Here is a 13049-nt window from a genome sequence, read left to right on the forward strand (position 1 = left end):
AGCCCTGATTGTTTGGTGCAGGACAATCAGACTTCTGCCAGAACCCCCACCCCCACCCCACCCCACCCTGCAGCAGTATGTTAGATCTAACAGCCCAGGAGACCCGCAGAAGGGGGTGATTTTTTATCAGCAATCCCTACCTCAGCGCATTCTGATGGCATCTGGCTAAGTTCAATGCCTTTATAAATTCAAGAACCACAACATTTGTAATTTTAGTCATATACAGCTGCCTGGAGGTTGAAGTGTGTGGCTGTAATGTTAGGGATTGCTGCACTTACGTCTGTACATGACCATTCTCACGTGTACACATGAATGTTATCTATACATGAGTGTTGTCACATATGCAGATAAGTGCTCTCGCATACACATAGAGAAATCTTCTGTTCCTGGCTTGGAAGAACCAAAGTTCACATTCCCAGTTGATGACTTGCATTCGTTGCCAACAAGCCATGCTTGCCAGTGGCAGACAGACGACCATATGACTGAGCTGATGTTCATCGTGTTTCACTGTTGCAGTCATGACTGTAGGGTTCTCCCCTGCCGGCAGGCAGTCCTCGGTTGGCCAGAATCCCAAAGTCTGGGTCCAGCATCGGCTGCTCAGCCATGCTCCCTGACGTCAGAGCGCCAGGAGTACAAAGCTGACAGCCGACGCCATGTTCTCCAGTCTTTCTTGCCGTGCGGTGATAGCAGTTCGCATTTGCCGGTTGGCTGACTCCTGACAATTTTTTCTAAACGTACTTCAGTCCGAAGACTTTCTTCTCCTACTCAAAGCTAAGTACCCCTTTGGGGAAACTTTTTTCTTGCTCCAGTCCGATGTCAGAAAAAGTTAATAATTGTATTTCGTGTGGGAAGCAAATACCTCATAAGGATTTTCATTCTTACTGTATTCCTTGCCTAGGCCCTGACCACGACGTAGCTAGTTGTCGGTTTTGTGCTAGATTCAATCAACGTACGATTAAACTAAGGTATGATTTTGCATTTCATTACTTCGGTAGGCGTTTTAATTACAAAATGTCGTCTGATTCTGTTCCGGCTACCGGAGTTCACAAACGACGCAAGGATAAAGACAGGCCTCCGAGGTCCAAATAGGACGATATTGTACAAGCAGAGCCAGCTTCAGGTTCGGCCATCATCAGTGAGGTGCTTTTGTAGCCCCTGTCATCGGCCATTTCGGAACCGATGGCCAAAACGGACTCCCACGAGGAGCCAACTAGGCCTTTGAATATTTCTGTTGCAGGACCTTCGGACAATGCTCCTTCGGATGGGTCTGGAGCCGCTGTGCAGGTACCGGCTTCCGAAGGGGTTTTCAGGCCTACTCAGCTTCTAATAAAGACAAAGACTCCTTCCAAATCAAAGACTACAGCCCAGGCCTCTTCTGATACGGCACCCAAGTCTCAGAAACAGTTACTTAAGATGGCGGAGGACTTACTATGATTAGGGGTTCACATCCCCCTCCAGATAAAAGGCCAAGGCAGGAAGTGTATTATGACTCCTCTGATCAGGCTTCTTTTTCTTCAGTTTCTTCTTCTGACCAGGAATCTTTCTTTCCTTATGAGGATTTTGATGCTGAGGAATCCATTCCTTCAGCTTCTCCCCCTGAGGATTTCTCTTTTGGGGAAACTTTACATGAAATGAGGGAACATTTTTACTGGGAAGGACAGGAGTACTCGGAATCTAAGAAAAGACTTAGGGATTTTCTTCTTCTTCCCCAACATAGACCCCTGGCTATCCCTCCTATTTTGGATATTGTGGATGATGCTTTTTCGGAGGCTAACTTAACTCCGGACTCTCTTCCTCCAGCTCCTGTTAAGCCATACATATATTATAGGGTTCCTGATTCCCACCAGTTTTTATACAAGAATCCTACTGCTGATCCTGAAACCATTTCTCAGGGTCATAAGGGGGTTACGGCCGCTACTGCTAAAAAACCCATTCCCACTGAGAAGGATTCCAGATCTTTAGAAAGATGGGGCAAAAAAAGTGTACACTTCTGCTACTTTATCTATTAGGGCTTTAAACTGTCAATTTCATATGCTGAAATACCAGCAATTTCTTCTGTCTGTTTTGAAACGAAAGCTAACTTCCATTTCTGCCTGTGCAGATAAGGAATTACATGACTTAATGCATGCCACTGAACAAGTTGGGAAGCATGGTTTACACTGTGGATTTGATGCCTTGGAGGCTTCTTGTAGGGCTGCTGCCTCTGGTACAGTCATTAGAAGGCATGCTTGGTTAAAGGAACAAAACTTGCCAGATCAAGTAAAAGCTAAGTTATTGGATGCTCCTGTTGAGCATAATGTTTTGTTTGGACCTAAGGCTGAAGAGGTGATAAAGAAGATGGAGGACAAGGCAAAATCCATGCAAACGGTTAAAGATTTCTTACAAGTACAGCCACCCAGATTTAGTAGGAATTGGCCTACAAAAAAATTGGTCCTTTCCCAATTCAGACAGGCCTCAGAGGGGTAGATACAGACGCTCCCGAGGAAGGCCTCAAACGCAAGCCTCTTATAGACCAAGACAGTGGACTGCTTCCACCCCTAGAGGACAGGTCGCAAGCTCATAGAAAACAGGCTCAATGACTCCCTCTGTTGGGCTGCAGGAACTTCTTGCCTGGAAGCCCCTCTCGGAGGAAAACTTTCTTTTTCACCTAAATTGGACTCGTATAACCCAAGACAAGTGGGTTCTGGATGTGGTTTCAAGAGGTTACAAATTCCATTTTCATACCCTACCAAGACCAAGCGGATGGCCGGATCTTCCAAAACATCAATGGTTAGAGGCCTTAAACCAGGTGGAGGCTCTCTTGGCTATGAAAGCCATAGAGCTGGTTCCACTTTCAGAGATGGGGCAAGGTTTTTACTCAAGGCTCTTTCTAGTCCCCAGAAAGCAAAATTCATGGAGACCCATTCTGGATCTGTCAGTCTTGAACACTTTTCTCGAGATACCAAAATTCAAGATGCTTACTCTAGAGCAGCTACTTCCAGTGCTGACCAAAAATGCATGGATGGTAACTTTGGATTTAAAGGAGGCATATTTACACATTCCCATCAGGCAGGAATGCAGAAAATACCTCAGGTTCAAGGCCGGATCGAGGCACTATCAATTCTCTGTGCTGCCCTTTGGATTGTCTACTGCACCCAGGGTCTTCACCAAATGCCTGGCTCCAGTAGTAGCTTATTGTAGACTCAAGGGAATTCAAATTTACCCTTATCTGGACGACTGTCTTATTCAGGCAGACAGCAAATATGTCTTACTCCAGCATCTAGAATTTGTTCAGAATCTTCTCAAGTTCCTGGGATTCACTGTAAACATAAAAAAAGTCAAATTTGACACCCTCACAACAGATGACTTTTCTTGGTGCTCTTCTAAACACAACAACCCAGATGGCATTTCTGACATCCGAAAAACAATTACAGCTGGCTTCAACTTTCAAAACCTTGGCAACTTTAACTCCGCTATCTGCAAGGAAATTCCTGCAGGCTTTGGGTTACATGGCCTCCTGCATCCTTCTCGTACCATATGCAAGACTACATATAAGGAAAATACAGTGGTACCTAAAAAGTGTATGGTCTCAGCATTGCCACAGTTTAGACATACAGATCACCGTCCTGCCTTGTCTTCAAAAGGAATTCCTTTGGTGGTCCAAGGCATGTACTCTAAACATAGGAAAACCCTTCAGTCTGCCTCCAGCCACTCGGATACTAACCACGGACGCTTCAGATTATGCATGGGGAGCCCATTTTCAGGGCAACTGTCTGCAGGGCCTTTGGACAAAGGATCAGAAGCACCTGCATATCAATTTAAAGGAGATGTTAGCCATTCAGAAAGCTCTGTTGGCCTTCAGGAATCTTCTACAACCAGGACAACTACTGATATGGACAGACAACACCACAGTTATGTGGTACATAAGCAAGGGGGATCTCATTCCTATCCCCTTTGCAGACTAGCCATGAATCTATGGAACACAGCTCTAGCTTGCAAACTGGACCTTCAAGCTCATTTTCTACCAGGGAAGCAAAACTTCCTGGCAGACAGTCTGAGCAGAAACCTGTCGGACCCACACGAATGGAAGCTGGACACCGAAATATTCAGAATGATTACAGCAGTCTGGGGATGTCCTCACATAGACCTCTTTGCATCCCACCTCAATCATCAACTACAGATTTTTTGCACCAGGACATTCCACGAACTAGCTTGGAAAGTGGATGCACTATCATTCAGTTGAAGAAACCTCTCGGGGTATGCCTTCCCGCCTCTACCTCTTCTTCCACAGGTGTTAAAGATCAAACAGGACAAGCCCAAGATGATAATTTTGCTGGCCCCAAATTGGCCTCGACAGTTTTGGTACCCAACACTGAAAAACCTTTGTCTGGAGCCCCCTTGGGTATTACCACAGACTCCGATCCTTCTGTCCCAGCACCAAGGTCAGGTTCTGCACTCCCACGTCAAACTCTCAGCCTGGCGGCCTGGTTATTCCAGGGTCTTTGATTCATTCTCTCCTACCCAAGAGGTTATGGATGTCATTTTAGAAGCCAGACGTCCTAGCACTAGAAAATCTTATGCAGGAAAATGGAAAAGATTTTGCTCCTGGATGCAGGGTCAGGATTCAGATCCTCTTATTCCTAGCATTCCTCTGATTTTACTTTACCTGATAGACCTCTTACATAAGGGTCTCTCTTTCTCTTCCATAAAGATCCATGCTTCTGCTATTTCTGCTCATTATAATACAGACCCTCCTATCTTTTCCCATCAGCTCATGAGACAGTTTCTCAGAGGAGCTAAGAACTTAAGGCTCCCTAGATCTCCGCCCATTCCTGCTTGGGATTTCAACTATGTTTTGGAAAAACTCACCTTACCTCCTTTTGAGCCTGCTGCCACATCTGACATTAAGTTTTTATCTTGGAAGACAGCCATCCTGTTAGCTCTGACCTCTGCCAGGAGAGTTTCGGAGTTGCAAGCTCTCATGGCTGTGGAACCTTATATTATTTTTCATCAAGACAGGGTGTCTTTAAGGACTAATCCTACTTTCATGCCTAAGGTGGTTTCCAAAGTGGCTTTAAATCCAACTATTCACTTGCCAACTTTTTTCCCCACTCCTCAGAATAAAAGGGAAAGGATCTTGCATTCCTTGGATGTACACAGACAACTACGTTTTTACCTGGGCAGAACCAAGGACATCAGGAAATCAGAGCAATTGTTTGTTTCTTATGCTTCAAGTTCCCAAGGTAAAGCCATTTCAAAACAGACCATTTCTAAATGGATTGCTCATGGAATCAGATTTTGCTATTCACACCATGGAAAGCAAATCCCAGGGAGTATAAGGACCAACTCTACCAGAGCTGCTGCCACTTCAGCTGCCTTCCTCAGGGGAGTTCCTACCAAAGACATTTTGGAAGCTGCAACTTGGGAGTTCAGTGCATACTTTTTCCAAGCACTACAATCTACCTCTCTACTCTAAGTCTAGGGCAGGCTTTTCTTCTGCTGTTTTGCAGGGCCTTTTAGCCGCCCCCTCTACTTTATGACCACCTCCCTTTTATTCTGCTTTGGGATTCAACCCTACAGTCATGACTGCAACAGTGTAACACGATGAACATAGTACAGTTGTGTACACTTACCATAAATGTAGATGTTCGAGTGTCTTCACTGTTGCAGTCTGGGTTACCCTCCCTCCTGTCCCCTCTTATTTTTTCTTTTGTGTGGTTCCCTTCTTCACCCTTCTTTTGAGGTGTATTTGCAAAGGGTATGGGATCGGAACACCTGACATCTGGGGCAAGAAAAACTGGAGAACATGGCGTCTGCTGTCAGCTTTGTACTCCTGGCGCTCTGACGTCAGGGAGCATGGCTGAGCAGCCGACGCCGGACCCAGACTTTGGGATTCTGGCCGAACGAGGATTGCCTGCCGGCAGGGGAGAACCCTACAGTCATGACTGCAACAGTGAAGACACTCGAACATCTACATTTATGGTAAGTGTACACAACTGTGCTTTGTCAGCTGCTGAATTATGATCCTCCCTGGCACCGGAGATGCTAATTGAAATCTGGTCGCTTCGGTCATAGTCAGGGCTTTCTTTGTCCCTCTTGGCCTTGGAGTAGGGTGACTGTTAATTTTTATTGAGGGGAAGTGCTATTTTATGTTCAAGTTGTCAAGGAGGTATTCTAAGCAAATGATTTTGAATCAAAAGAATCCTTTTATGCTGTGATGTTCATCGTATTACCCTGCTGCAGTCATCACACTTGGGTTATCCTGTCGTCAGGCGGTCCCGCAGTCGGCCGGAATTCCAAAGTCTTGGTCAGGCGTCGGTTGCTGTCACCTCTTCCCTGACGTCAGTGCGCCAGGGTTATATATAATGCAACTGACACCATTTTCTTCAGTCTTTCTTGCCGCGTGGTGCCCGAAGCAGAAGCAGTTCGCAAGTGCCGGTTGGCCGACTCCTGAGATTTTCAAATTTCAGGCCGAAGTCTTCTGTAAAGCTAAGTATCCCATTGGGGAAACTTTTCTTGCCTCAGATCGATGTCAGAAAAAGTTAACAATTGTATTTCTTGTGGGAAGCAAATACCGCATAAGGATTTTCATTCTTATTGCATACCTTGCCTAGGCCCAGACCACGACGTCACTTCTTGTCGGTTTTGTGCTAGGTTTAATAAGCGTACTATTAAAAGACGCTTTGATTTCGCACGACACTACTTCGGTAGGAAATTTAACTACTACATGTCGTCGGAGCAACCGACTACCCACGTGCACAAAAAACGCAGGGATAAGGACAGGCAGCCTGGGCCTAAGCCAGATTCCGAGGCCTCGGCTGATCCGGTCTCCGATTCTCCAGTCCTCATTGAGGCTCCGTTGCAGCCCCTGACTACCGCAGATCTGGAACCCGAGACCGCTACGGAAATTTTGACGGAATGTACCAGGCCGACACAGCCTTTTACTTCTGGCCCTTCCGACGACTTTGCTTCAAAAGACGTCGGTGCTACAGAAACGCCATCAGTTTCTGAAGGCGTTTTCAGACCGACTCACCATTAAAACGTTTTCTAAGTTGAAGACTCCTTCTAAAACTAAAAGGACTGCACTTCAGTCTCCTGTTCAAGGCTCTATGCCCAAGAAACAGATGCTCAAAATGGCTGAAGATTTGATTTCTTTAATCAGGGGTTCACAGCCCCCTCCTGACAAAAGGCCTAGACAAGAGAAAGATTTTGCTTCCTCTGAGCAAATGTCCATTTCTTCAGACTCCTCTGAGGACCAAGACTATTCCTTCTCTCCTTATGAAGATTCTGATGCTGAGGACTCTATTCCCTCACCTTCTCCTCCTGAAGACTACTCCTTTGGGGAAACTTTACACACTATGAGGGAACATTTTCACTTGGATGGAAGGTCAAGACTACTCTGATTCAAAGAAAAGGCTCAGAGAGTTTCTTTTACTCCCCCAACACAGACCACTTGCCATCCCACCAGTTTTGGACATTGTGGATGTCTAGAATCCAGTTTCAACCCAGACTCTGTACTTCCTGCTCCGGCTAAGCCTGACAGATACTACAGAGTGCCTGATTCCCACAAATTTCTTTACAAAAGCCCAGTAGCTGACCCAGAGACTATCTCCCAGGGTCCCAAGGGGGCTAAGGCTTCTATGGCTAAAAACCCAGTACCTTCTGAGAGGGATTCCAGAGCACTAGACAGGTGGGGGGAAAAGGTTTACACCTCAGCCACACTAGCTATGAGGGCACTGAAGTGTCAATTTCATATGCTTAAGTATCAGCAATTTCTAATCTCTCATTTAAAGCAAAGAATAACCACTCTCCCTCAACAATCTGAATTGAAAGAAGTACAGGTTCTGTTGCACGCCACTGAGCAGGTGGGCAAACATACCTTACAATGTGGGTTTGATTCTTTGGAGGCCTCCTGCAGAGCAGCTGTCACTGGGTCTGTTATACATAGGCATGCTTGGTTAAAGGAACAAACTCTGCCTGATCATGTTAAAGCAAAACTACTAGATGCTCCCTTACAGCAGGATGTTCTTTTTGGAGTTAAAGCAGAAGAAGTTTTAAAGAAAATGGAAGATAAGGCAAAATCTATGCAGACAGTCAAAGATTTCCTACAAGTACAACCCCCTCGCTTCAGCAGAAACTGGCCAACAAAAAATTGGTCCTTTCCAGCCACTGACAGACCACAGAGGGGTAAATACAGATGCCCAAGGGGCAGAGGACAGCCACAAGCCCAGTATAAACCTCGCCAATGGGGGCACTACAACACAGAAGGGAGGAGAAGACAGGTCTCAATCCACCAGAAGGCAAACTCAATGACTTGCACCTCATCTGGCCAAGCAATACTCTCTTGGCAGCCCCCTTGGGGGGAAAACTCGCACTTTTTGCAGACAACTGGCAGATAGTCACAAAGGACAAATGGGTCCTAGACATAATTTTACGAGGATACAGATTCCATTTTCACACCTTGCCAATGAAAAGAGGAATGCCAAACCTGCCACAAAATCAATGGGCAGAGGCACAAAAACAAATTACAGCTCTCATGGACATGAGAGCCATTCAACTGGTACCTACTCGAGAGCAAGGCCAAGGATTTTACTCAAGACTCTTTCTAGTGCCCAGAAAGGACAATGCCTGGAGACCAATTCTGGACCTTTCAATTCTAAACACTTACATGTACCCAAATTCAAGATGCTAACACTACAGCAGCTACTTCCCATGTTGGGCAAGGAAGCATGGCTAGTAACGTTGGACCTCAAGGAGGCATACCTGCATGTCCCTATCAGACAAAGTTGCAGAAGATACCTCCGTTTCATTGCAGGTTCAACCCATTACCAATTCTCTGCAGTGCCCTTTGGCTTATCTACTGCGCCCAGAGTTTTCAGAAAATGCCTGGCATCAGTAATTGCATACTGCAGACAAAGAGGAATTCAAATATATCCATACCTGGACGACTGCCTCATCCAAGCAGAAAGCAGACATTCTCTTACATCATCTGGCCTTTGTAAAGCATCTACTAAACTGCCTGGGGCACACAGTAAACGAAAAGAAGTCAAAACTAGTGCCCTCACAAAAAATGACATTCCTGGGTGCCAGCTTGAATACAACGGCCCAGAAGGCTTATCTTACGCCAGACAAGCAACTACAACTGACTCAATATTTCAAGACAATGGCAACAAAGACCCAATTAACTGCAAGAAAAATTCTGCAGGCTTTGGGCTTCATTGGCATCTTGCATACTAATAATACCATTTGCAAAGCTGCATATGAGGAAATTACAGTGGTATCTAAAAAGCGTATGGTCTCAACACAGCCACAGCTTGGACACACTGATATGTCATTCCCTGCCTACAACAGGAATTTCTATGGTGGTCACAGGCATGTCACCTCAACAAGGGTCAGCCTTTCACCTTGCCCCCAGCCAAGCAGACTATCACAACAGATGCTTCAGACTACGCCTGGGGGGCACACATGGCAGGACAATGCATTCAAGGCCTATGGACTGCAGTTCAAAGAAATCTGCACATAAGTCAAAAAGAGATGCTAGCTGTACAAAAAGCTCTGACAGCCTTCAAGGATCTATTACATCCAGGACAACTTGCAATAAAGACGGACAACACCACAGTAATGTGGTACATAAACAAGGGGGGTACACATTCCTACCCTCTATGCAGGCAAGCAATGATCTTATGGAACACAGCTCTGGCCTACCAAGTCCAGTTACAAGCTCAATTCCTGCCAGGACAGAAGAACACATTGGCAGACGACCTCAGCAGAAACATCAAAGATCCCCACGAGTGGAAACTAGATCCACAAATATTTGCAATGATAACTCAAAAATGGGGCCTTCCAAACATAGACCTGTTTGCCAGTCCTCAAAACTACCAACTGACAAAATTTTGTACAAGGACCTTCCACGATCAAGCTTGGAAAGTGGACTCTCTCTTTCAGTTGGAAAAACCTGACAGCATATGCCTTCCCTCCATTACCTCTCCTCACAAAGGTTCTTTTGAAGGTCAAAAAGGAGAGACCACAACTGATTCTCATAGCCCCAGACTGGCCACGCCAGCACTGGTACCCGCTATTGAAAAATATGGCCCACAGCCCACCATAGATATTGCCTCAAATGCCCCATTTGCTCACACAACAAAACAAACAGATTCTTCACAGCCAGCTCAAAACTTTAAATCTGGCTGCATGGAAAATCAACTAAACATCCAACCATCTTCTCTTTCACAAGCAGTTCTGGATATTATTCTGGAAGCCAGGAGGCCAAGCACCAGGAAGGCGTTTTCGGACAAATGGAAAAGGTTTTGTGCCTGGAACCAAGCTAAAGGCCAAGACACAATTCAGCCTCACATGCCTCACATTCTACAGTATTTAGCTGAGATGTTGCACAAAGGACTTTCCTTTTCCTCAATTAAAATCCATGCTTCAGCTATTTCAGCTCACTACAACACGGATCCACCTTTATTTTCACATCCTCTTCTAAGGCAGTTCCTCAGAGGGGCAAAAAAAAATAGACCACCCAGGAGAGTGCCTACACCAACATGGAACCTCAACTTTGTTCTGGAAAAACTAACACTACCTCCCTTTGAACCAGCTTTCTCTGCAGATCTTCAGTTCCTATCATGGAAGACTGCCCTGCTCCTAGCAATAACTTCAGCAAGGAGAGTCTCAGAACTACAGGCACTAATGGCAGTGGAACCTTTCCTCATTTTTCATCAAGACAGAGTTTCTCTACAAACTAATCCTTCATTTATGCCTAAGGTGGTTTCCAGTGTAGCTTTAAATCAAACCATCCACTTACCCACCTTCTTCCCCAATCCACAGAACAAAGGTGAAAGACTCCTGCATTCCTTGGACATTCACAGGCAGCTTCGTTACTACTTGGACAAAACTAAGGCTTTCAGAAAAACAGACCAGCTCTTTGTATCCTATGCTACAGCTTCTCAAGGGAAGGCTATATTTAAGCAAACCATTTCTAAATGGATAGGTCATTGCATACGTTTCTGCTATACCCATCATGGGAAACCAGTTCCTGCTACCATTAGATCCCACTCTACCAGGGCAACAGCTACCTCTACAGCCTTTCTCACGGGGGTTCCAACCAAGGAAATTTTAGAAGCTGCAACTTGGAGTTCAGTACACACCTTTACCAAACACCATCACCTACCTCTTTACTCTAAGTCCAGGGTGGGCTTCGCCACTGCAGTTCTGCAGGGCCTGATTGCCTCCACTAACCCTCTATGATACCTCCCTCCTACCTTAGCTTTGGGATTCTACCCAAGTGTGACGACTACAGCAGGGTAACACGATGAACATAGTACAGTTTTGTACCTACCATAAATGTAGATGTTCAAGTGTTCACCCTGCTGCAGTCCAGGTTACCCTCCCTCCAATCCCCTCTGATGTACTGGCTAAATCTCTTCCATGCCTTACTGATGTATTTGCTTATAGCTGAAGGGATTTTGTGTTTGTGCAGTGTTCACTCCATTTGGTACTAATTCTGACCACCTTTTTGGGGGCACCTGACATCTGGGGCAAGAAAAACTGAAGAAAATGGCGTCGGTTGCATTATATATACCCCTGGCGCACTGACGTCAGGGAAGAGGCGACAGCAACAGACGCCGGACCAAGACTTTGGAATTCCGGCTGACTGCGGGACCGCCTGACGACAGGGTAACCTGTGTGTGATGACTGCAGCAGGGTGAACACTCGAACATCTACATTTATGGTAGGTACAAAACTGTACTTTTTTCTGGTATCTTGGCCCCAGTGCTTAAGTGTATAGAATCGTCAGAGTTGATCTTTTCTATTACTTGTTTGTTTAACTTTTTTTTTAATCTGGTGGAAGAGTTTGAGAAAAGCTTTTTCCTATTTCACATGGTGTCCCTGATGCAGGCCTGCCAAGCTTTTGCAGCTTTGAGCGTCACATCCCATGTTAGGATTTACACTCCCAAGTATCTTTTTTTCCCTTTGGCGAGTTTCATTTTGCAACAGATTTCCAGATTTGTGCAAGTTTTCACTAGGAAGGACCTGTACAAGTAGAGTGTCCTCCATCAATGTATTCAGGTCACAGAAAAAGAACGGAGACCACCATATAAGCATCAGCTTTAAAAAAAAAAATACTGGAGGAGGAATGGTTATTTAAGGATGATGCTGCCCACCTCCATCTGATAGGCCTGAGGACACTTTAAATGGTGAGACAATAACCCAGTTCCCTGTCATATTTTGTCTGCTAACCTATGCCCAGTATCCCTGGAGGCTGACATGCCAGTGGCTGATGACAATGTCATTTTGGGACTTGTTCCATGTTGTAGGAATGCTGGATATGGAGACAGGTTTCACTTAACCAGTAGACTCTGATGTCCCCTTTTCTATCCCAGCCAGCTAGAGCAACCAATGGCAAAGGAGTTCTCCTTTCTCCTCTTGAATATGAGCTTCCAGTTTTTGCTTCTGCCTTCAAGAAAAACATTGATACACTCCAGACTATCTCTAACCAAAGTTCACATTCCCAGTTGATTACTTGCATTCGTTGCCAACAAGCCTTGCTTGCCAGTGGCAGACAGACGACCATATGACTGAGCTGTTATCAGCTGCTGAATTATGATCCTCCCTGAACCAAACTCCACAGCACTGCACATGCTCTGTCACACTTTGGCAAAAAAAGTGCCCACAAATTACCACATAGGTGGTAATCCATTAAGTACAGAAGAAGTAATTAGGGACCTGTGGACTCAAGTTGATAGCAATCTCTCATTTGACAGCCACGTGGCCGAAGTGGTTAGAAAAACATTTTATATAGCCCACCTAATCATGAAGGGATTCACATCTAGATCAGGGGAGGTCATCGTGCCTCTTTACTCATCCCTCATCAGGCCCATAATTGAGTACAATGCCCCTTTTGGGATGTACCTTACCAGACACCTGCAGCAACTGGAAAGACCCCAAAAGTACCTCACCAAGAGGATCAAAGGGCTCAAACAGATGCCATATGCTGCCCAGTTAAAGAAACTCCAGCTCTACTCAGTGGCATACAGCCTGCTCAGAGGCGATCTGTGCCTGACGTATAA

The 13049-nt window shown here is 45.5% G+C and overlaps 1 protein-coding gene across 1 annotated transcript in view; it reads left to right on the forward strand.

Annotated features, from left to right (window-relative positions):
• LOC122814064 overlaps positions 1-13049 on the forward strand; it is a 361643-nt gene that overhangs the window by 306919 nt on the left and 41675 nt on the right. The gene's annotated exons all lie outside the window — the stretch shown is intronic.

Source organism: Protopterus annectens, chromosome 10.part0, assembly GCF_019279795.1.
Source record: "Protopterus annectens isolate FY-2018-M chromosome 10.part0, PAN1.0, whole genome shotgun sequence".
NCBI lineage: Eukaryota > Metazoa > Chordata > Ceratodontiformes > Protopteridae > Protopterus > Protopterus annectens.